Source organism: Leiobunum rupestre, chromosome 6 (assembly GCF_980474605.1).
Source record: "Leiobunum rupestre chromosome 6, qqLeiRupe1.1.hap1, whole genome shotgun sequence".
NCBI lineage: Eukaryota > Metazoa > Arthropoda > Arachnida > Opiliones > Sclerosomatidae > Leiobunum > Leiobunum rupestre.
This window is the reverse complement of record NC_143389.1, coordinates 54083853-54098291: the sequence shown is the minus strand read 5'-3', so window position 1 is coordinate 54098291 and position 14439 is coordinate 54083853. Positions and strand designations below refer to the sequence as shown.

Here is a 14439-nt window from a genome sequence, read left to right as displayed (position 1 = left end):
CTCCTAGACGATTTTCCTGCGTTTATAATCCGGCTATTGGCGTATCTATGGTGTAGTGGTTATCACGTCCGCCTCACACGCGGATGGTCCCAAGTTCGCGCCCTGGTAGATACAGAATGATTTCCTTTTGGCTTGTGTTAGAACGAAATATTCGGAGTTTTCTACAAATTTTTAAAAAATTCATAAAGTGCTACTTGCGGGTCCTCGGTAGTATAGTGGTGAGTATCCCCGCCTGTCACGCGGGAGACCGGGGTTCGATTCCCCGCCGGGGAGGCATAGCTAGCTGCATTTTTAAAAGATGGCAGAGAGGCATTTTGGTGTCAGCGATTCTGTTTCATCACGATAACAAAAGCGTCCGCTTGGAAAAAAAAAGTACACGGTTTCGGGCCTTGGTTAAATTGCAATTCTATCTCCTAGACGATTTTCCTGCGTTTATAATCCGGCTATTGGCGTATCTATGGTGTAGTGGTTATCACGTCCGCCTCACACGCGGATGGTCCCAAGTTCGCGCCCTGGTAGATACAGAATGATTTCCTTTTGGCTTGTGTTAGAACGAAATATTCGGAGTTTTCTACAAATTTTTAAAAAATTCATAAAGTGTTACTTGCGGGTCCTCGGTAGTATAGTGGTGAGTATCCCCGCCTGTCACGCGGGAGACCGGGGTTCGATTCCCCGCCGGGGAGGCATAGCTAGCTGCATTTTTAAAAGATGGCAGAGAGGCATTTTGGTGTCAGCGATTCTGTTTCATCACGATAACAAAAGCGTCCGCTTGGAAAAAAAAAGTACACGGTTTCGGGCCTTGGTTAAATTGCAATTCTTTCTCCTAGACGATTTCCCTCCGTTTATAATCCGGCTATTGGCGTATCTATGGTGTAGTGGTTATCACGTCCGCCTCACACGCGGAAGGTCCCAAGTTCGAGCCCTGGTAGATACAGAATGATTTTCTTTTGGCTTGTGTTAGAACGAAATATTCGGAGTTTTCTACAAATTTTTAAAAAATTCAAAAAGTGCTACTTTCGGGTCCTCGGTAGTATAGTGGTGAGTATCCCCGCCTGTCACGCGGGAGACCGGGGTTCGATTCCCCGCCGGGGAGGCATAGCTAGCTGCATTTTTAAAAGATGGCAGAGAGGCATTTTGGTGTCAGCGATTCTGTTTCATCACGATAACAAAAGCGTCCGCTTGGAAAAAAAAAGTACACGGTTTCGGGCCTTGGTTAAATTGCAATTCTATCTCCTAGACGATTTTCCTGCGTTTATAATCCGGCTATTGGCGTATCTATGGTGTAGTGGTTATCACGTCCGCCTCACACGCGGATGGTCCCAAGTTCGCGCCCTGGTAGATACAGAATGATTTCCTTTTGGCTTGTGTTAGAACGAAATATTCGGAGTTTTCTACAAATTTTTAAAAAATTCATAAAGTGCTACTTGCGGGTCCTCGGTAGTATAGTGGTGAGTATCCCCGCCTGTCACGCGGGAGACCGGGGTTCGATTCCCCGCCGGGGAGGCATAGCTAGCTGCATTTTTAAAAGATGGCAGAGAGGCATTTTGGTGTCAGCGATTCTGTTTCATCACGATAACAAAAGCGTCCGCTTGGAAAAAAAAAGTACACGGTTTCGGGCCTTGGTTAAATTGCAATTCTTTCTCCTAGACGATTTCCCTCCGTTTATAATCCGGCTATTGGCGTATCTATGGTGTAGTGGTTATCACGTCCGCCTCACACGCGGAAGGTCCCAAGTTCGAGCCCTGGTAGATACAGACTGATTTTCTTTTGGCTTGTGTTAGAACGAAATATTCGGAGTTTTCTACAAATTTTTAATAAATTCAAAAAGTGCTACTTGCGGGTCCTCGGTAGTATAGTGGTGAGTATCCCCGCCTGTCACGCGGGAGACCGGGGTTCGATTCCCCGCCGGGGAGGCATAGCTAGCTGCATTTTTAAAAGATGGCAGAGAGGCATTTTGGTGTCAGCGATTCTGTTTCATCACGATAACAAAAGCGTCCGCTTGGAAAAAAAAAGTACACGGTTTCGGGCCTTGGTTAAATTGCAATTCTATCTCCTAGACGATTTTCCTGCGTTTATAATCCGGCTATTGGCGTATCTATGGTGTAGTGGTTATCACGTCCGCCTCATACGCGGAAGGTCCCAAGTTCGAGCCCTGGTAGATACAGACTGATTTTCTTTTGGCTTGTGTTAGAACGAAATATTCGGAGTTTTCTACAAATTTTTAAAAAATTCAAAAAGTGCAACTTTCGGGTCCTCGGTAGTATAGTGGTGAGTATCCCCGCCTGTCACGCGGGAGACCGGGGTTCGATTCCCCGCCGGCGAGGCATAGCTAGCTGCATTTTTAAAAGATGGCAGAGAGGCATTTTGGTGTCAGCGATTCTGTTTCATCACGATAACAAAAGCGTCCGTTTGGAAAAAAAAGTACACGGTTCCGGGCCTTGGTTAAATTGCAATTCTTTCTCCTAGACGATTTTCCTCCGTTTATAATCCGGCTATTGGCGTATCTATGGTGTAGTGGTTATCACGTCCGCCTCACACGCGGAAGGTCCCAAGTTCGAGCCCTGGTAGATACAGACTGATTTTCTTTTGGCTTGTGTTAGAACGAAATATTCGGAGTTTTCTACAAATTTTTAAAAAATTCAAAAAGTGCAACTTTCGGGTCCTCGGTAGTATAGTGGTGAGTATCCCCGCCTGTCACGCGGGAGACCGGGGTTCGATTCCCCGCCGGCGAGGCATAGCTAGCTGCATTTTTAAAAGATGGCAGAGAGGCATTTTGGTGTCAGCGATTCTGTTTCATCACGATAACAAAAGCGTCCGTTTGGAAAAAAAAGTACACGGTTCCGGGCCTTGGTTAAATTGCAATTCTTTCTCCTAGACGATTTTCCTCCGTTTATAATCCGGCTATTGGCGTATCTATGGTGTAGTGGTTATCACGTCCGCCTCACACGCGGAAGGTCCCAAGTTCGAGCCCTGGTAGATACAGACTGATTTTCTTTTGGCTTGTGTTAGAACGAAATATTCGGAGTTTTCTACAAATTTTTAAAAAATTCAAAAAGTGCTACTTTCGGGTCCTCGGTAGTATAGTGGTGAGTATCCCCGCCTGTCACGCGGGAGACCGGGGTTCGATTCCCCGCCGGGGAGGCATAGCTAGCTGCATTTTTAAAAGATGGCAGAGAGGCATTTTGGTGTCAGCGATTCTGTTTCATCACGATAACAAAAGCGTCCGCTTGGAAAAAAAAAGTACACGGTTTCGGGCCTTGGTTAAATTGCAATTCTTTCTCCTAGACGATTTTCCTCCGTTTATAATCCGGCTATTGGCGTATCTATGGTGTAGTGGTTATCACGTCCGCCTCACACGCGGAAGGTCCCAAGTTCGAGCCCTGGTAGATACAGACTGATTTTCTTTTGGCTTGTGTTAGAACGAAATATTCGGAGTTTTCTACAAATTTTTAAAAAATTCAAAAAGTGCTACTTTCGGGTCCTCGGTAGTATAGTGGTGAGTATCCCCGCCTGTCACGCGGGAGACCGGGGTTCGATTCCCCGCCGGGGAGGCATAGCTAGCTGCATTTTTAAAAGATGGCAGAGAGGCATTTTGGTGTCAGCGATTCTGTTTCATCACGATAACAAAAGCGTCCGCTTGGAAAAAAAAAGTACACGGTTTCGGGCCTTGGTTAAATTGCAATTCTATCTCCTAGACGATTTTCCTGCGTTTATAATCCGGCTATTGGCGTATCTATGGTGTAGTGGTTATCACGTCCGCCTCACACGCGGAAGGTCCCAAGTTCGAGCCCTGGTAGATACAGACTGATTTTCTTTTGGCTTGTGTTAGAACGAAATATTCGGAGTTTTCTACAAATTTTTAAAAAATTCAAAAAGTGCTACTTTCGGGTCCTCGATAGTATAGTGGTGAGTATCCCCGCCTGTCACGCGGGAGACCGGGGTTCGATTCCCCGCCGGGGAGGCATAGCTAGCTGCATTTTTAAAAGATGGCAGAGAGGCATTTTGGTGTCAGCGATTCTGTTTCATCACGATAACAAAAGCGTCCGCTTGCAAAAAAAAGTACACGGTTTCGGGCCTTGGTTAAATTGCAATTCTATCTCCTAGACGATTTTCCTGCGTTTATAATCCGGCTATTGGCGTATCTATGGTGAAGTGGTTATCACGTCCGCCTCACACGCGGATGGTCCCAAGTTCGAGCCCTGGTAGATACAGAATGATTTCCTTTTGGCTTGTGTTAGAACGAAATATTCGGAGTTTTCTACAAATTTTTAAAAAATTCATAAAGTGCTACTTGCGGGTCCTCGGTAGTATAGTGGTGAGTATCCCCGCCTGTCACGCGGGAGACCGGGGTTCGATTCCCCGCCGGGGAGGCATAGCTAGCTGCATTTTTAAAAGATGGCAGAGAGGCATTTTGGTGTCAGCGATTCTGTTTCATCACGATAACAAAAGCGTCCGCTTGGAAAAAAAAAGTACACGGTTTCGGGCCTTGGTTAAATTGCAATTCTTTCTCCTAGACGATTTCCCTCCGTTTATAATCCGGCTATTGGCGTATCTATGGTGTAGTGGTTATCACGTCCGCCTCACACGCGGAAGGTCCCAAGTTCGAGCCCTGGTAGATACAAACTGATTTTCTTTTGGCTTGTGTTAGAACGAAATATTCGGAGTTTTCTACAAATTTTTAAAAAATTCAAAAAGTGCTACTTTCCGGTCCTCGGTAGTATAGTGGTGAGTATCCCCGCCTGTCACGCGGGAGACCGGGGTTCGATTCCCCGCCGGGGAGGCATAGCTAGCTGCATTTTTAAAAGATGGCAGAGAGGCATTTTGGTGTCAGCGATTCTGTTTCATCACGATAACAAAAGCGTCCGTTTGGAAAAAAAAGTACACGGTTCCGGGCCTTGGTTAAATTGCAATTCTTTCTCCTAGACGATTTTCCTCCGTTTATAATCCGGCTATTGGCGTATCTATGGTGTAGTGGTTATCACGTCCGCCTCACACGCGGAAGGTCCCAAGTTCGAGCCCTGGTAGATACAGACTGATTTTCTTTTGGCTTGTGTTAGAACGAAATATTCGGAGTTTTCTACAAATTTTTAAAAAATTCAAAAAGTGCTACTTTCGGGTCCTCGGTAGTATAGTGGTGAGTATCCCCGCCTGTCACGCGGGAGACCGGGGTTCGATTCCCCGCCGGGGAGGCATAGCTAGCTGCATTTTTAAAAGATGGCAGAGAGGCATTTTGGTGTCAGCGATTCTGTTTCATCACGATAACAAAAGCGTCCGTTTGGAAAAAAAAGTACACGGTTCCGGGCCTTGGTTAAATTGCAATTCTTTCTCCTAGACGATTTTCCTCCGTTTATAATCCGGCTACTGGCGTATCTATGGTGTAGTGGTTATCACGTCCGCCTCACACGCGGAAGGTCCCAAGTTCGAGCCCTGGTAGATACAGACTGATTTTCTTTTGGCTTGTGTTAGAACGAAATATTCGGAGTTTTCTACAAATTTTTAAAAAATTCAAAAAGTGCTACTTTCGGGTCCTCGGTAGTATAGTGGTGAGTATCCCCGCCTGTCACGCGGGAGACCGGGGTTCGATTCCCCGCCGGGGAGGCATAGCTAGCTGCATTTTTAAAAGATGGCAGAGAGGCATTTTGGTGTCAGCGATTCTGTTTCATCACGATAACAAAAGAGTCCGCTTGGAAAAAAAAAGTACACGGTTTCGGGCCTTGGTTAAATTGCAATTCTATCTCCTAGACGATTTCCCTCCGTTTATAATCCGGCTATTGGCGTATCTATGGTGTAGTGGTTATCACGTCTGCCTCACACGCGGATGGTCCCAAGTTCGAGCCCTGGTAGATACAGAATGATTTCCTTTTGGCTTGTGTTAGAACGAAATATTCGGAGTTTTCTACAAATTTTTAAAAAATTCAAAAAACTGCTACTTTCCGGTCCTCGGTAGTATAGTGGTGAGTAAACCCGCCTGTCACGCGGGAGACCGGGGTTCGATTCCCCGCCGGGGAGGCATAGCTAGCTGCATTTTTAAAAGATGGCAGAGAGGCATTTTGGTGTCAGCGATTCTGTTTCATCACGATAACAAAAGCGTCCGCTTGGAAAAAAAAAGTACACGGTTTCGGGCCTTGGTTAAATTGCAATTCTATCTCCTAGACGATTTTCCTGCGTTTATAATCCGGCTATTGGCGTATCTATGGTGTAGTGGTTATCACGTCCGCCTCACACGCGGATGGTCCCAAGTTCGAGCCCTGGTAGATACAGAATGATTTCCTTTTGGCTTGTGTTAGAACGAAATATTCGGAGTTTTCTACAAATTTTTAAAAAATTCAAAAAACTGCTACTTTGCGGTCCTCGGTAGTATAGTGGTGAGTATCCCCGCCTGTCACGCGGGAGACCGGGGTTCGATTCCCCGCCGGGGAGGCATAGCTAGCTGCATTTTTAAAAGACGGCAGAGAGGCATTTTGGTGTCAGCGATTCTGTTTCATCACGATAACAAAAGCGTCCGTTTGGAAAAAAAAGTACACGGTTCCGGGCCTTGGTTAAATTGCAATTCTTTCTCCTAGACGATTTTCCTCCGTTTATAATCCGGCTATTGGCGTATCTATGGTGTAGTGGTTATCACGTCCGCCTCACACGCGGAAGGTCCCAAGTTCGAGCCCTGGTAGATACAGACTGATTTTCTTTTGGCTTGTGTTAGAACGAAATATTCGGAGTTTTCTACAAATTTTTAAAAAATTCAAAAAGTGCTACTTTCGGGTCCTCGGTAGTATAGTGGTGAGTATCCCCGCCTGTCACGCGGGAGACCGGGGTTCGATTCCCCGCCGGGGAGGCATAGCTAGCTGCATTTTTAAAAGATGGCAGAGAGGCATTTTGGTGTCAGCGATTCTGTTTCATCACGATAACAAAAGCGTCCGTTTGGAAAAAAAGTACACGGTTTCGGGCCTTGGTTAAATTGCAATTCTTTCTCCTAGACGATTTCCCTCCGTTTATAATCCGGCTATTGGCGTATCTATGGTGTAGTGGTTATCACGTCCGCCTCACACGCGGAAGGTCCCAAGTACGAGCCCTGGTAGATACAGACTGATTTTCTTTTGGCTTGTGTTAGAACGAAATATTCGGAGTTTTCTACAAATTTTTAAAAAATTCAAAAAGTGCTACTTTCGGGTCCTCGGTAGTATAGTGGTGAGTATCCCCGCCTGTCACGCGGGAGACCGGGGTTCGATTCCCCGCCGGGGAGGCATAGCTAGCTGCATTTTTAAAAGATGGCAGAGAGGCATTTTGGTGTCAGCGATTCTGTTTCATCACGATAACAAAAGCGTCCGTTTGGAAAAAAAAGTACACGGTTCCGGGCCTTGGTTAAATTGCAATTCTTTCTCCTAGACGATTTTCCTCCGTTTATAATCCGGCTATTGGCGTATCTATGGTGTAGTGGTTATCACGTCCGCCTCACACGCGGAAGGTCCCAAGGTCGAGCCCTGGTAGATACAGACTGATTTTCTTTTGGCTTGTGTTAGAACGAAATATTCGGAGTTTTCTACAAATTTTTAAAAAATTCAAAAAGTGCTACTTTCGGGTCCTCGGTAGTATAGTGGTGAGTATCCCCGCCTGTCACGCGGGAGACCGGGGTTCGATTCCCCGCCGGGGAGGCATAGCTAGCTGCATTTTTAAAAGATGGCAGAGAGGCATTTTGGTGTCAGCGATTCTGTTTCATCACGATAACAAAAGCGTCCGTTTGGAAAAAAAGTACACGGTTTCGGGCCTTGGTTAAATTGCAATTCTTTCTCCTAGACGATTTCCCTCCGTTTATAATCCGGCTATTGGCGTATCTATGGTGTAGTGGTTATCACGTCCGCCTCACACGCGGAAGGTCCCAAGTACGAGCCCTGGTAGATACAGACTGATTTTCTTTTGGCTTGTGTTAGAACGAAATATTCGGAGTTTTCTACAAATTTTTAAAAAATTCAAAAAGTGCTACTTTCGGGTCCTCGGTAGTATAGTGGTGAGTATCCCCGCCTGTCACGCGGGAGACCGGGGTTCGATTCCCCGCCGGGGAGGCATAGCTAGCTGCATTTTTAAAAGATGGCAGAGAGGCATTTTGGTGTCAGCGATTCTGTTTCATCACGATAACAAAAGCGTCCGCTTGGAAAAAAAAAGTACACGGTTTCGGGCCTTGGTTAAATTGCAATTCTATCTCCTAGACGATTTTCCTGCGTTTATAATCCGGCTATTGGCGTATCTATGGTGTAGTGGTTATCACGTCCGCCTCACACGCGGATGGTCCCAAGTTCGAGCCCTGGTAGATACAGACTGATTTTCTTTTGGCTTGTGTTAGAACGAAATATTCGGAGTTTTCTACAAATTTTTAAAAAATTCAAAAAGTGCTACTTTCGGGTCCTCGGTAGTATAGTGGTGAGTATCCCCGCCTGTCACGCGGGAGACCGGGGTTCGATTCCCCGCCGGGGAGGCATAGCTAGCTGCATTTTTAAAAGATGGCAGAGAGGCATTTTGGTGTCAGCGATTCAGTTTCATCACGATAACAAAAGCGTCCGTTTGGAAAAAAAGTACACGGTTTCGGGCCTTGGTTAAATTGCAATTCTTTCTCCTAGACGATTTCCCTCCGTTTATAATCCGGCTTTTGGCGTATCTATGGTGTAGTGGTTATCACGTCCGCCTCACACGCGGAAGGTCCCAAGTTCGAGCCCTGGTAGATACAGACTGATTTTCTTTTGGCTTGTGTTAGAACGAAATATTCGGAGTTTTCTACAAATTTTTAAAAAATTCAAAAAGTGCTACTTTCGGGTCCTCGGTAGTATAGTGGTGAGTATCCCCGCCTGTCACGCGGGAGACCGGGGTTCGATTCCCCGCCGGGGAGGCATAGCTAGCTGCATTTTTAAAAGATGGCAGAGAGGCATTTTGGTGTCAGCGATTCTGTTTCATCACGATAACAAAAGCGTCCGCTTGGAAAAAAAAAGTACACGGTTTCGGGCCTTGGTTAAATTGCAATTCTATCTCCTAGACGATTTTCCTGCGTTTATAATCCGGCTATTGGCGTATCTATGGTGTAGTGGTTATCACGTCCGCCTCACACGCGGATGGTCCCAAGTTCGAGCCCTGGTAAATTCAGAATGATTTCCTTTTGGCTTGTGTTAGAACGAAATATTCGGAGTTTTCTACAAATTTTTAAAAAATTCAAAAAGTGCTACTTTCGGGTCCTCGGTAGTATAGTGGTGAGTATCCCCGCCTGTCACGCGGGAGAGGCATAGCTAGCTGCATTTTTAAAAGATGGCAGAGAGGCATTTTGGTGTCAGCGATTCTGTTTCATCACGATAACAAAAGCGTCCGTTTGGAAAAAAAGTACACGGTTTCGGGCCTTGGTTAAATTGCAATTCTTTCTCCTAGACGATTTCCCTCCGTTTATAATCCGGCTATTGGCGTATCTATGGTGTAGTGGTTATCACGTCCGCCTCACACGCGGAAGGTCCCAAGTTCGAGCCCTGGTAGATACAGACTGATTTTCTTTTGGCTTGTGTTAGAACGAAATATTCGGAGTTTTCTACAAATTTTTAAAAAATTCAAAAAGTGCTACTTTCGGGTCCTCGGTAGTATAGTGGTGAGTATCCCCGCCTGTCACGCGGGAGACCGGGGTTCGATTCCCCGCCGGGGAGGCATAGCTAGCTGCATTTTTAAAAGATGGCAGAGAGGCATTTTGGTGTCAGCGATTCTGTTTCATCACGATAACAAAAGCGTCCGTTTGGAAAAAAAGTACACGGTTTCGGGCCTTGGTTAAATTGCAATTCTTTCTCCTAGACGATTTCCCTCCGTTTATAATCCGGCTATTGGCGTATCTATGGTGTAGTGGTTATCACGTCCGCCTCACACGCGGAAGGTCCCAAGTACGAGCCCTGGTAGATACAGACTGATTTTCTTTTGGCTTGTGTTAGAACGAAATATTCGGAGTTTTCTACAAATTTTTAAAAAATTCAAAAAGTGCTACTTTCGGGTCCTCGGTAGTATAGTGGTGAGTATCCCCGCCTGTCACGCGGGAGACCGGGGTTCGATTCCCCGCCGGGGAGGCATAGCTAGCTGCATTTTTAAAAGATGGCAGAGAGGCATTTTGGTGTCAGCGATTCTGTTTCATCACGATAACAAAAGCGTCCGCTTGGAAAAAAAAGTACACGGTTTCGGGCCTTGGTTAAATTGCAATTCTATCTCCTAGACGATTTTCCTGCGTTTATAATCCGGCTATTGGCGTATCTATGGTGTAGTGGTTATCACGTCCGCCTCACACGCGGATGGTCCCAAGTTCGAGCCCTGGTAGATACAGACTGATTTTCTTTTGGCTTGTGTTAGAACGAAATATTCGGAGTTTTCTACAAATTTTTAAAAAATTCAAAAAGTGCTACTTTCGGGTCCTCGGTAGTATAGTGGTGAGTATCCCCGCCTGTCACGCGGGAGACCGGGGTTCGATTCCCCGCCGGGGAGGCATAGCTAGCTGCATTTTTAAAAGATGGCAGAGAGGCATTTTGGTGTCAGCGATTCAGTTTCATCACGATAACAAAAGCGTCCGTTTGGAAAAAAAGTACACGGTTTCGGGCCTTGGTTAAATTGCAATTCTTTCTCCTAGACGATTTCCCTCCGTTTATAATCCGGCTTTTGGCGTATCTATGGTGTAGTGGTTATCACGTCCGCCTCACACGCGGAAGGTCCCAAGTTCGAGCCCTGGTAGATACAGACTGATTTTCTTTTGGCTTGTGTTAGAACGAAATATTCGGAGTTTTCTACAAATTTTTAAAAAATTCAAAAAGTGCTACTTTCGGGTCCTCGGTAGTATAGTGGTGAGTATCCCCGCCTGTCACGCGGGAGACCGGGGTTCGATTCCCCGCCGGGGAGGCATAGCTAGCTGCATTTTTAAAAGATGGCAGAGAGGCATTTTGGTGTCAGCGATTCTGTTTCATCACGATAACAAAAGCGTCCGTTTGGAAAAAAAGTACACGGTTTCGGGCCTTGGTTAAATTGCAATTCTTTCTCCTAGACGATTTCCCTCCGTTTATAATCCGGCTATTGGCGTATCTATGGTGTAGTGGTTATCACGTCCGCCTCACACGCGGAAGGTCCCAAGTTCGAGCCCTGGTAGATACAGACTGATTTTCTTTTGGCTTGTGTTAGAACGAAATATTCGGAGTTTTCTACAAATTTTTAAAAAATTCAAAAAGTGCTACTTTCGGGTCCTCGGTAGTATAGTGGTGAGTATCCCCGCCTGTCACGCGGGAGACCGGGGTTCGATTCCCCGCCGGGGAGGCATAGCTAGCTGCATTTTTAAAAGATGGCAGAGAGGCATTTTGGTGTCAGCGATTCTGTTTCATCACGATAACAAAAGCGTCCGCTTGGAAAAAAAAAGTACACGGTTTCGGGCCTTGGTTAAATTGCAATTCTTTCTCCTAGACGATTTCCCTCCGTTTATAATCCGGCTATTGGCGTATCTATGGTGTAGTGGTTATCACGTCCGCCTCACACGCGGAAGGTCCCAAGTTCGAGCCCTGGTAGATACAGAATGATTTTCTTTTGGCTTGTGTTAGAACGAAATATTCGGAGTTTTCTACAAATTTTTAAAAAATTCAAAAAGGCTACTTTCGGGTCCTCGGTAGTATAGTGGTGAGTATCCCCACCTGTCTCGCGGGAGACCGGGGTTCGATTCCCCGCCGGGGAGGCATAGCTAGCTGCATTTTTAAAAGATGACAGAGAGGCATTTTGGTGTCAGCGATTCTGTTTCATCACGATAACAAAAGCGTCCGCTTGGAAAAAAAAAGTACACGGTTTCAGGCCTTGGTTAAATTGCAATTCTATCTCCTAGACGATTTTCCTGCGTTTATAAACCGGCTATTGGCGTATCTATGGTGTAGTGGTTATCACGTCCGCCTCACACGCGGATGGTCCCAAGTTCGAGCCCTGGTAGATTCAGAATGATTTCCTTTTGGCTTGTGTTAGAACGAAATATTCGGAGTTTTCTACAAATTTTTAAAAAATTCAAAAAGTGCTACTTTCGGGTCCTCGGTAGTATAGTGGTGAGTATCCCCGCCTGTCACGCGGGAGACCGGGGTTCGATTCCCCGCCGGGGAGGCATAGCTAGCTGCATTTTTAAAAGATGGCAGAGAGGCATTTTGGTGTCAGCGATTCTGTTTCATCACGATAACAAAAGCGTCCGTTTGGAAAAAAAGTACACGGTTTCGGGCCTTGGTTAAATTGCAATTCTTTCTCCTAGACGATTTCCCTCCGTTTATAATCCGGCTATTGGCGTATCTATGGTGTAGTGGTTATCACGTCCGCCTCACACGCGGAAGGTCCCAAGTTCGAGCCCTGGTAGATACAGACTGATTTTCTTTTGGCTTGTGTTAGAACGAAATATTCGGAATTTTCTACAAATTTTTAAAAAAATTCAAAAAGTGCTACTTTCGGGTCCTCGGTAGTATAGTGGTGAGTATCCCCGCCTGTCACGCGGGAGACCGGGGTTCGATTCCCCGCCGGGGAGGCATAGCTAGCTGCATTTTTAAAAGATGGCAGAGAGGCATTTTGGTGTCAGCGATTCTGTTTCATCACGATAACAAAAGCGTCCGTTTGGAAAAAAAGTACACGGTTTCGGGCCTTGGTTAAATTGCAATTCTTTCTCCTAGACGATTTCCCTCCGTTTATAATCCGGCTGTTGGCGTATCTATGGTGTAGTGGTTATCACGTCCGCCTCACACGCGGAAGGTCCCAAGTTCGAGCCCTGGTAGATACAGACTGATTTTCTTTTGGCTTGTGTTAGAACGAAATATTCGGAGTTTTCTACAAATTTTTAAAAAATTCAAAAAGTGCTACTTTCGGGTCCTCGGTAGTATAGTGGTGAGTATCCCCGCCTGTCACGCGGGAGACCGGGGTTCGATTCCCCGCCGGGGAGGCATAGCTAGCTGCATTTTTAAAAGATGGCAGAGAGGCATTTTGGTGTCAGCGATTCTGTTTCATCACGATAACAAAAGCGTCCGTTTGGAAAAAAAGTACACGGTTTCGGGCCTTGGTTAAATTGCAATTCTTTCTCCTAGACGATTTTCCTCCGTTTATAATCCGACTATTGGCGTATCTATGGTGTAGTGGTTATCACGTCCGCCTCACACGCGGAAGGTCCCAAGTTCGAGCCCTGGTAGACACAGAATGATTTTCTTTTGGCTTGTGTTAGAACGAAATATTCGGAGTTTTCTACAAATGTTTAAAAAATTCAAAAAGTGCTACTTTCGGGTCCTCGGTAGTATAGTGGTGAGTATCCCCGCCTGTCACGCGGGAGACCGGGGTTCGATTCCCCGCCGGGGAGGCATAGCTAGCTGCATTTTTAAAAGATGGCAGAGAGGCATTTTGGTGTCAGCGATTCTGTTTCATCACGATAACAAAAGCGTCCGTTTGGAAAAAAAGTACACGGTTTCGGGCCTTGGTTAAATTGCAATTCTTTCTCCTAGACGATTTCCCTCCGTTTATAATCCGGCTATTGGCGTATCTATGGTGTAGTGGTTATCACGTCCGCCTCACACGCGGAAGGTCCCAAGTTCGAGCCCTGGTAGACACAGAATGATTTTCTTTTGGCTTGTGTTAGAACGAAATATTCGGAGTTTTCTACAAATTTTTAAAAAATTCAAAAAGTGCTACTTTCGGGTCCTCGGTAGTATAGTGGTGAGTATCCCCGCCTGTCACGCGGGAGACCGGGGTTCGATTCCCCGCCGGGGAGGCATAGCTAGCTGCATTTTTAAAAGATGGCAGAGAGGCATTTTGGTGTCAGCGATTCAGTTTCATCACGATAACAAAAGCGTCCGTTTGGAAAAAAAGTACACGGTTTCGGGCCTTGGTTAAATTGCAATTCTTTCTCCTAGACGATTTCCCTCCGTTTATAATCCGGCTATTGGCGTATCTATGGTGTAGTGGTTATCACGTCCGCCTCACACGCGGAAGGTCCCAAGTTCGAGCCCTGGTAGATACAGACTGATTTTCTTTTGGCTTGTGTTAGAACGAAATATTCGGAATTTTCTACAAATTTTTAAAAAAATTCAAAAAGTGCTACTTTCGGGTCCTCGGTAGTATAGTGGTGAGTATCCTCGCCTGTCACGCGGGAGACCGGTGTTCGATTCCCCGCCGGGGAGGCATAGCTAGCTGCATTTTTAAAAGATGGCAGAGAGGCATTTTGGTGTCAGCGATTCTGTTTCATCACGATAACAAAAGCGTCCGCTTGGAAAAAAAAAGTACACGGTTTCGGGCCTTGGTTAAATTGCAATTCTATCTCCTAGACGATTTTCCTGCGTTTATAATCCGGCTATTGGCGTATCTATGGTGTAGTGGTTATCACGTCCGCCTCACACGCGGATGGTCCCAAGTTCGAGCCCTGGTAGATACAGAATGATTTCCTTTTGGCTTGTGTTAGAA

General features: G+C 45.9%; 51 non-coding genes across 51 annotated transcripts; all 51 read left to right on the top strand.

Annotated features, from left to right (window-relative positions):
* The first annotated feature begins 201 nt into the window (after positions 1–201).
* TRNAD-GUC (transfer RNA aspartic acid (anticodon GUC)) lies at positions 202–273 on the top strand. Its single transcript has one exon. It is a non-coding gene; the product is annotated as a tRNA-Asp (tRNA).
* Positions 274–611: 338 nt separating this feature from the next.
* Positions 612–683, top strand: TRNAD-GUC (transfer RNA aspartic acid (anticodon GUC)). Its single transcript has one exon. It is a non-coding gene; the product is annotated as a tRNA-Asp (tRNA).
* Positions 684–861: 178 nt separating this feature from the next.
* Positions 862–934, top strand: TRNAV-CAC (transfer RNA valine (anticodon CAC)). The gene has a single exon. It is a non-coding gene; the product is annotated as a tRNA-Val (tRNA).
* An 87-nt stretch (positions 935–1021) lies between these two features.
* On the top strand, positions 1022–1093 carry TRNAD-GUC (transfer RNA aspartic acid (anticodon GUC)). The gene has a single exon. It is a non-coding gene; the product is annotated as a tRNA-Asp (tRNA).
* Positions 1094–1431: 338 nt separating this feature from the next.
* On the top strand, positions 1432–1503 carry TRNAD-GUC (transfer RNA aspartic acid (anticodon GUC)). Its single transcript has one exon. It is a non-coding gene; the product is annotated as a tRNA-Asp (tRNA).
* A 178-nt stretch (positions 1504–1681) lies between these two features.
* TRNAV-CAC (transfer RNA valine (anticodon CAC)) lies at positions 1682–1754 on the top strand. The gene has a single exon. It is a non-coding gene; the product is annotated as a tRNA-Val (tRNA).
* An 87-nt stretch (positions 1755–1841) lies between these two features.
* TRNAD-GUC (transfer RNA aspartic acid (anticodon GUC)) lies at positions 1842–1913 on the top strand. The gene has a single exon. It is a non-coding gene; the product is annotated as a tRNA-Asp (tRNA).
* A 178-nt stretch (positions 1914–2091) lies between these two features.
* TRNAM-CAU (transfer RNA methionine (anticodon CAU)) lies at positions 2092–2164 on the top strand. The gene has a single exon. It is a non-coding gene; the product is annotated as a tRNA-Met (tRNA).
* Positions 2165–2500: 336 nt separating this feature from the next.
* Positions 2501–2573, top strand: TRNAV-CAC (transfer RNA valine (anticodon CAC)). The gene has a single exon. It is a non-coding gene; the product is annotated as a tRNA-Val (tRNA).
* A 336-nt stretch (positions 2574–2909) lies between these two features.
* Positions 2910–2982, top strand: TRNAV-CAC (transfer RNA valine (anticodon CAC)). Its single transcript has one exon. It is a non-coding gene; the product is annotated as a tRNA-Val (tRNA).
* An 87-nt stretch (positions 2983–3069) lies between these two features.
* Positions 3070–3141, top strand: TRNAD-GUC (transfer RNA aspartic acid (anticodon GUC)). Its single transcript has one exon. It is a non-coding gene; the product is annotated as a tRNA-Asp (tRNA).
* Positions 3142–3319: 178 nt separating this feature from the next.
* TRNAV-CAC (transfer RNA valine (anticodon CAC)) lies at positions 3320–3392 on the top strand. The gene has a single exon. It is a non-coding gene; the product is annotated as a tRNA-Val (tRNA).
* Positions 3393–3479: 87 nt separating this feature from the next.
* Positions 3480–3551, top strand: TRNAD-GUC (transfer RNA aspartic acid (anticodon GUC)). Its single transcript has one exon. It is a non-coding gene; the product is annotated as a tRNA-Asp (tRNA).
* A 178-nt stretch (positions 3552–3729) lies between these two features.
* TRNAV-CAC (transfer RNA valine (anticodon CAC)) lies at positions 3730–3802 on the top strand. Its single transcript has one exon. It is a non-coding gene; the product is annotated as a tRNA-Val (tRNA).
* Positions 3803–4298: 496 nt separating this feature from the next.
* Positions 4299–4370, top strand: TRNAD-GUC (transfer RNA aspartic acid (anticodon GUC)). The gene has a single exon. It is a non-coding gene; the product is annotated as a tRNA-Asp (tRNA).
* Positions 4371–4548: 178 nt separating this feature from the next.
* TRNAV-CAC (transfer RNA valine (anticodon CAC)) lies at positions 4549–4621 on the top strand. Its single transcript has one exon. It is a non-coding gene; the product is annotated as a tRNA-Val (tRNA).
* An 87-nt stretch (positions 4622–4708) lies between these two features.
* On the top strand, positions 4709–4780 carry TRNAD-GUC (transfer RNA aspartic acid (anticodon GUC)). The gene has a single exon. It is a non-coding gene; the product is annotated as a tRNA-Asp (tRNA).
* Positions 4781–4957: 177 nt separating this feature from the next.
* TRNAV-CAC (transfer RNA valine (anticodon CAC)) lies at positions 4958–5030 on the top strand. Its single transcript has one exon. It is a non-coding gene; the product is annotated as a tRNA-Val (tRNA).
* Positions 5031–5117: 87 nt separating this feature from the next.
* On the top strand, positions 5118–5189 carry TRNAD-GUC (transfer RNA aspartic acid (anticodon GUC)). Its single transcript has one exon. It is a non-coding gene; the product is annotated as a tRNA-Asp (tRNA).
* A 177-nt stretch (positions 5190–5366) lies between these two features.
* Positions 5367–5439, top strand: TRNAV-CAC (transfer RNA valine (anticodon CAC)). The gene has a single exon. It is a non-coding gene; the product is annotated as a tRNA-Val (tRNA).
* Positions 5440–5526: 87 nt separating this feature from the next.
* TRNAD-GUC (transfer RNA aspartic acid (anticodon GUC)) lies at positions 5527–5598 on the top strand. The gene has a single exon. It is a non-coding gene; the product is annotated as a tRNA-Asp (tRNA).
* A 589-nt stretch (positions 5599–6187) lies between these two features.
* Positions 6188–6260, top strand: TRNAV-CAC (transfer RNA valine (anticodon CAC)). The gene has a single exon. It is a non-coding gene; the product is annotated as a tRNA-Val (tRNA).
* Positions 6261–6348: 88 nt separating this feature from the next.
* Positions 6349–6420, top strand: TRNAD-GUC (transfer RNA aspartic acid (anticodon GUC)). Its single transcript has one exon. It is a non-coding gene; the product is annotated as a tRNA-Asp (tRNA).
* A 177-nt stretch (positions 6421–6597) lies between these two features.
* Positions 6598–6670, top strand: TRNAV-CAC (transfer RNA valine (anticodon CAC)). The gene has a single exon. It is a non-coding gene; the product is annotated as a tRNA-Val (tRNA).
* Positions 6671–6757: 87 nt separating this feature from the next.
* On the top strand, positions 6758–6829 carry TRNAD-GUC (transfer RNA aspartic acid (anticodon GUC)). The gene has a single exon. It is a non-coding gene; the product is annotated as a tRNA-Asp (tRNA).
* A 336-nt stretch (positions 6830–7165) lies between these two features.
* On the top strand, positions 7166–7237 carry TRNAD-GUC (transfer RNA aspartic acid (anticodon GUC)). Its single transcript has one exon. It is a non-coding gene; the product is annotated as a tRNA-Asp (tRNA).
* A 337-nt stretch (positions 7238–7574) lies between these two features.
* TRNAD-GUC (transfer RNA aspartic acid (anticodon GUC)) lies at positions 7575–7646 on the top strand. The gene has a single exon. It is a non-coding gene; the product is annotated as a tRNA-Asp (tRNA).
* Positions 7647–7982: 336 nt separating this feature from the next.
* TRNAD-GUC (transfer RNA aspartic acid (anticodon GUC)) lies at positions 7983–8054 on the top strand. Its single transcript has one exon. It is a non-coding gene; the product is annotated as a tRNA-Asp (tRNA).
* A 178-nt stretch (positions 8055–8232) lies between these two features.
* TRNAV-CAC (transfer RNA valine (anticodon CAC)) lies at positions 8233–8305 on the top strand. Its single transcript has one exon. It is a non-coding gene; the product is annotated as a tRNA-Val (tRNA).
* An 87-nt stretch (positions 8306–8392) lies between these two features.
* On the top strand, positions 8393–8464 carry TRNAD-GUC (transfer RNA aspartic acid (anticodon GUC)). The gene has a single exon. It is a non-coding gene; the product is annotated as a tRNA-Asp (tRNA).
* A 176-nt stretch (positions 8465–8640) lies between these two features.
* On the top strand, positions 8641–8713 carry TRNAV-CAC (transfer RNA valine (anticodon CAC)). The gene has a single exon. It is a non-coding gene; the product is annotated as a tRNA-Val (tRNA).
* Positions 8714–8800: 87 nt separating this feature from the next.
* Positions 8801–8872, top strand: TRNAD-GUC (transfer RNA aspartic acid (anticodon GUC)). The gene has a single exon. It is a non-coding gene; the product is annotated as a tRNA-Asp (tRNA).
* Positions 8873–9433: 561 nt separating this feature from the next.
* Positions 9434–9506, top strand: TRNAV-CAC (transfer RNA valine (anticodon CAC)). The gene has a single exon. It is a non-coding gene; the product is annotated as a tRNA-Val (tRNA).
* Positions 9507–9593: 87 nt separating this feature from the next.
* On the top strand, positions 9594–9665 carry TRNAD-GUC (transfer RNA aspartic acid (anticodon GUC)). The gene has a single exon. It is a non-coding gene; the product is annotated as a tRNA-Asp (tRNA).
* A 336-nt stretch (positions 9666–10001) lies between these two features.
* Positions 10002–10073, top strand: TRNAD-GUC (transfer RNA aspartic acid (anticodon GUC)). The gene has a single exon. It is a non-coding gene; the product is annotated as a tRNA-Asp (tRNA).
* A 177-nt stretch (positions 10074–10250) lies between these two features.
* TRNAV-CAC (transfer RNA valine (anticodon CAC)) lies at positions 10251–10323 on the top strand. Its single transcript has one exon. It is a non-coding gene; the product is annotated as a tRNA-Val (tRNA).
* An 87-nt stretch (positions 10324–10410) lies between these two features.
* On the top strand, positions 10411–10482 carry TRNAD-GUC (transfer RNA aspartic acid (anticodon GUC)). The gene has a single exon. It is a non-coding gene; the product is annotated as a tRNA-Asp (tRNA).
* Positions 10483–10658: 176 nt separating this feature from the next.
* On the top strand, positions 10659–10731 carry TRNAV-CAC (transfer RNA valine (anticodon CAC)). Its single transcript has one exon. It is a non-coding gene; the product is annotated as a tRNA-Val (tRNA).
* An 87-nt stretch (positions 10732–10818) lies between these two features.
* Positions 10819–10890, top strand: TRNAD-GUC (transfer RNA aspartic acid (anticodon GUC)). Its single transcript has one exon. It is a non-coding gene; the product is annotated as a tRNA-Asp (tRNA).
* A 176-nt stretch (positions 10891–11066) lies between these two features.
* Positions 11067–11139, top strand: TRNAV-CAC (transfer RNA valine (anticodon CAC)). The gene has a single exon. It is a non-coding gene; the product is annotated as a tRNA-Val (tRNA).
* Positions 11140–11226: 87 nt separating this feature from the next.
* TRNAD-GUC (transfer RNA aspartic acid (anticodon GUC)) lies at positions 11227–11298 on the top strand. The gene has a single exon. It is a non-coding gene; the product is annotated as a tRNA-Asp (tRNA).
* A 178-nt stretch (positions 11299–11476) lies between these two features.
* On the top strand, positions 11477–11549 carry TRNAV-CAC (transfer RNA valine (anticodon CAC)). The gene has a single exon. It is a non-coding gene; the product is annotated as a tRNA-Val (tRNA).
* A 496-nt stretch (positions 11550–12045) lies between these two features.
* On the top strand, positions 12046–12117 carry TRNAD-GUC (transfer RNA aspartic acid (anticodon GUC)). Its single transcript has one exon. It is a non-coding gene; the product is annotated as a tRNA-Asp (tRNA).
* Positions 12118–12293: 176 nt separating this feature from the next.
* Positions 12294–12366, top strand: TRNAV-CAC (transfer RNA valine (anticodon CAC)). Its single transcript has one exon. It is a non-coding gene; the product is annotated as a tRNA-Val (tRNA).
* An 88-nt stretch (positions 12367–12454) lies between these two features.
* On the top strand, positions 12455–12526 carry TRNAD-GUC (transfer RNA aspartic acid (anticodon GUC)). Its single transcript has one exon. It is a non-coding gene; the product is annotated as a tRNA-Asp (tRNA).
* A 176-nt stretch (positions 12527–12702) lies between these two features.
* TRNAV-CAC (transfer RNA valine (anticodon CAC)) lies at positions 12703–12775 on the top strand. The gene has a single exon. It is a non-coding gene; the product is annotated as a tRNA-Val (tRNA).
* Positions 12776–12862: 87 nt separating this feature from the next.
* TRNAD-GUC (transfer RNA aspartic acid (anticodon GUC)) lies at positions 12863–12934 on the top strand. Its single transcript has one exon. It is a non-coding gene; the product is annotated as a tRNA-Asp (tRNA).
* Positions 12935–13270: 336 nt separating this feature from the next.
* TRNAD-GUC (transfer RNA aspartic acid (anticodon GUC)) lies at positions 13271–13342 on the top strand. The gene has a single exon. It is a non-coding gene; the product is annotated as a tRNA-Asp (tRNA).
* A 336-nt stretch (positions 13343–13678) lies between these two features.
* TRNAD-GUC (transfer RNA aspartic acid (anticodon GUC)) lies at positions 13679–13750 on the top strand. The gene has a single exon. It is a non-coding gene; the product is annotated as a tRNA-Asp (tRNA).
* Positions 13751–13926: 176 nt separating this feature from the next.
* Positions 13927–13999, top strand: TRNAV-CAC (transfer RNA valine (anticodon CAC)). Its single transcript has one exon. It is a non-coding gene; the product is annotated as a tRNA-Val (tRNA).
* Positions 14000–14337: 338 nt separating this feature from the next.
* Positions 14338–14410, top strand: TRNAV-CAC (transfer RNA valine (anticodon CAC)). The gene has a single exon. It is a non-coding gene; the product is annotated as a tRNA-Val (tRNA).
* Positions 14411–14439: the final 29 nt, after the last annotated feature.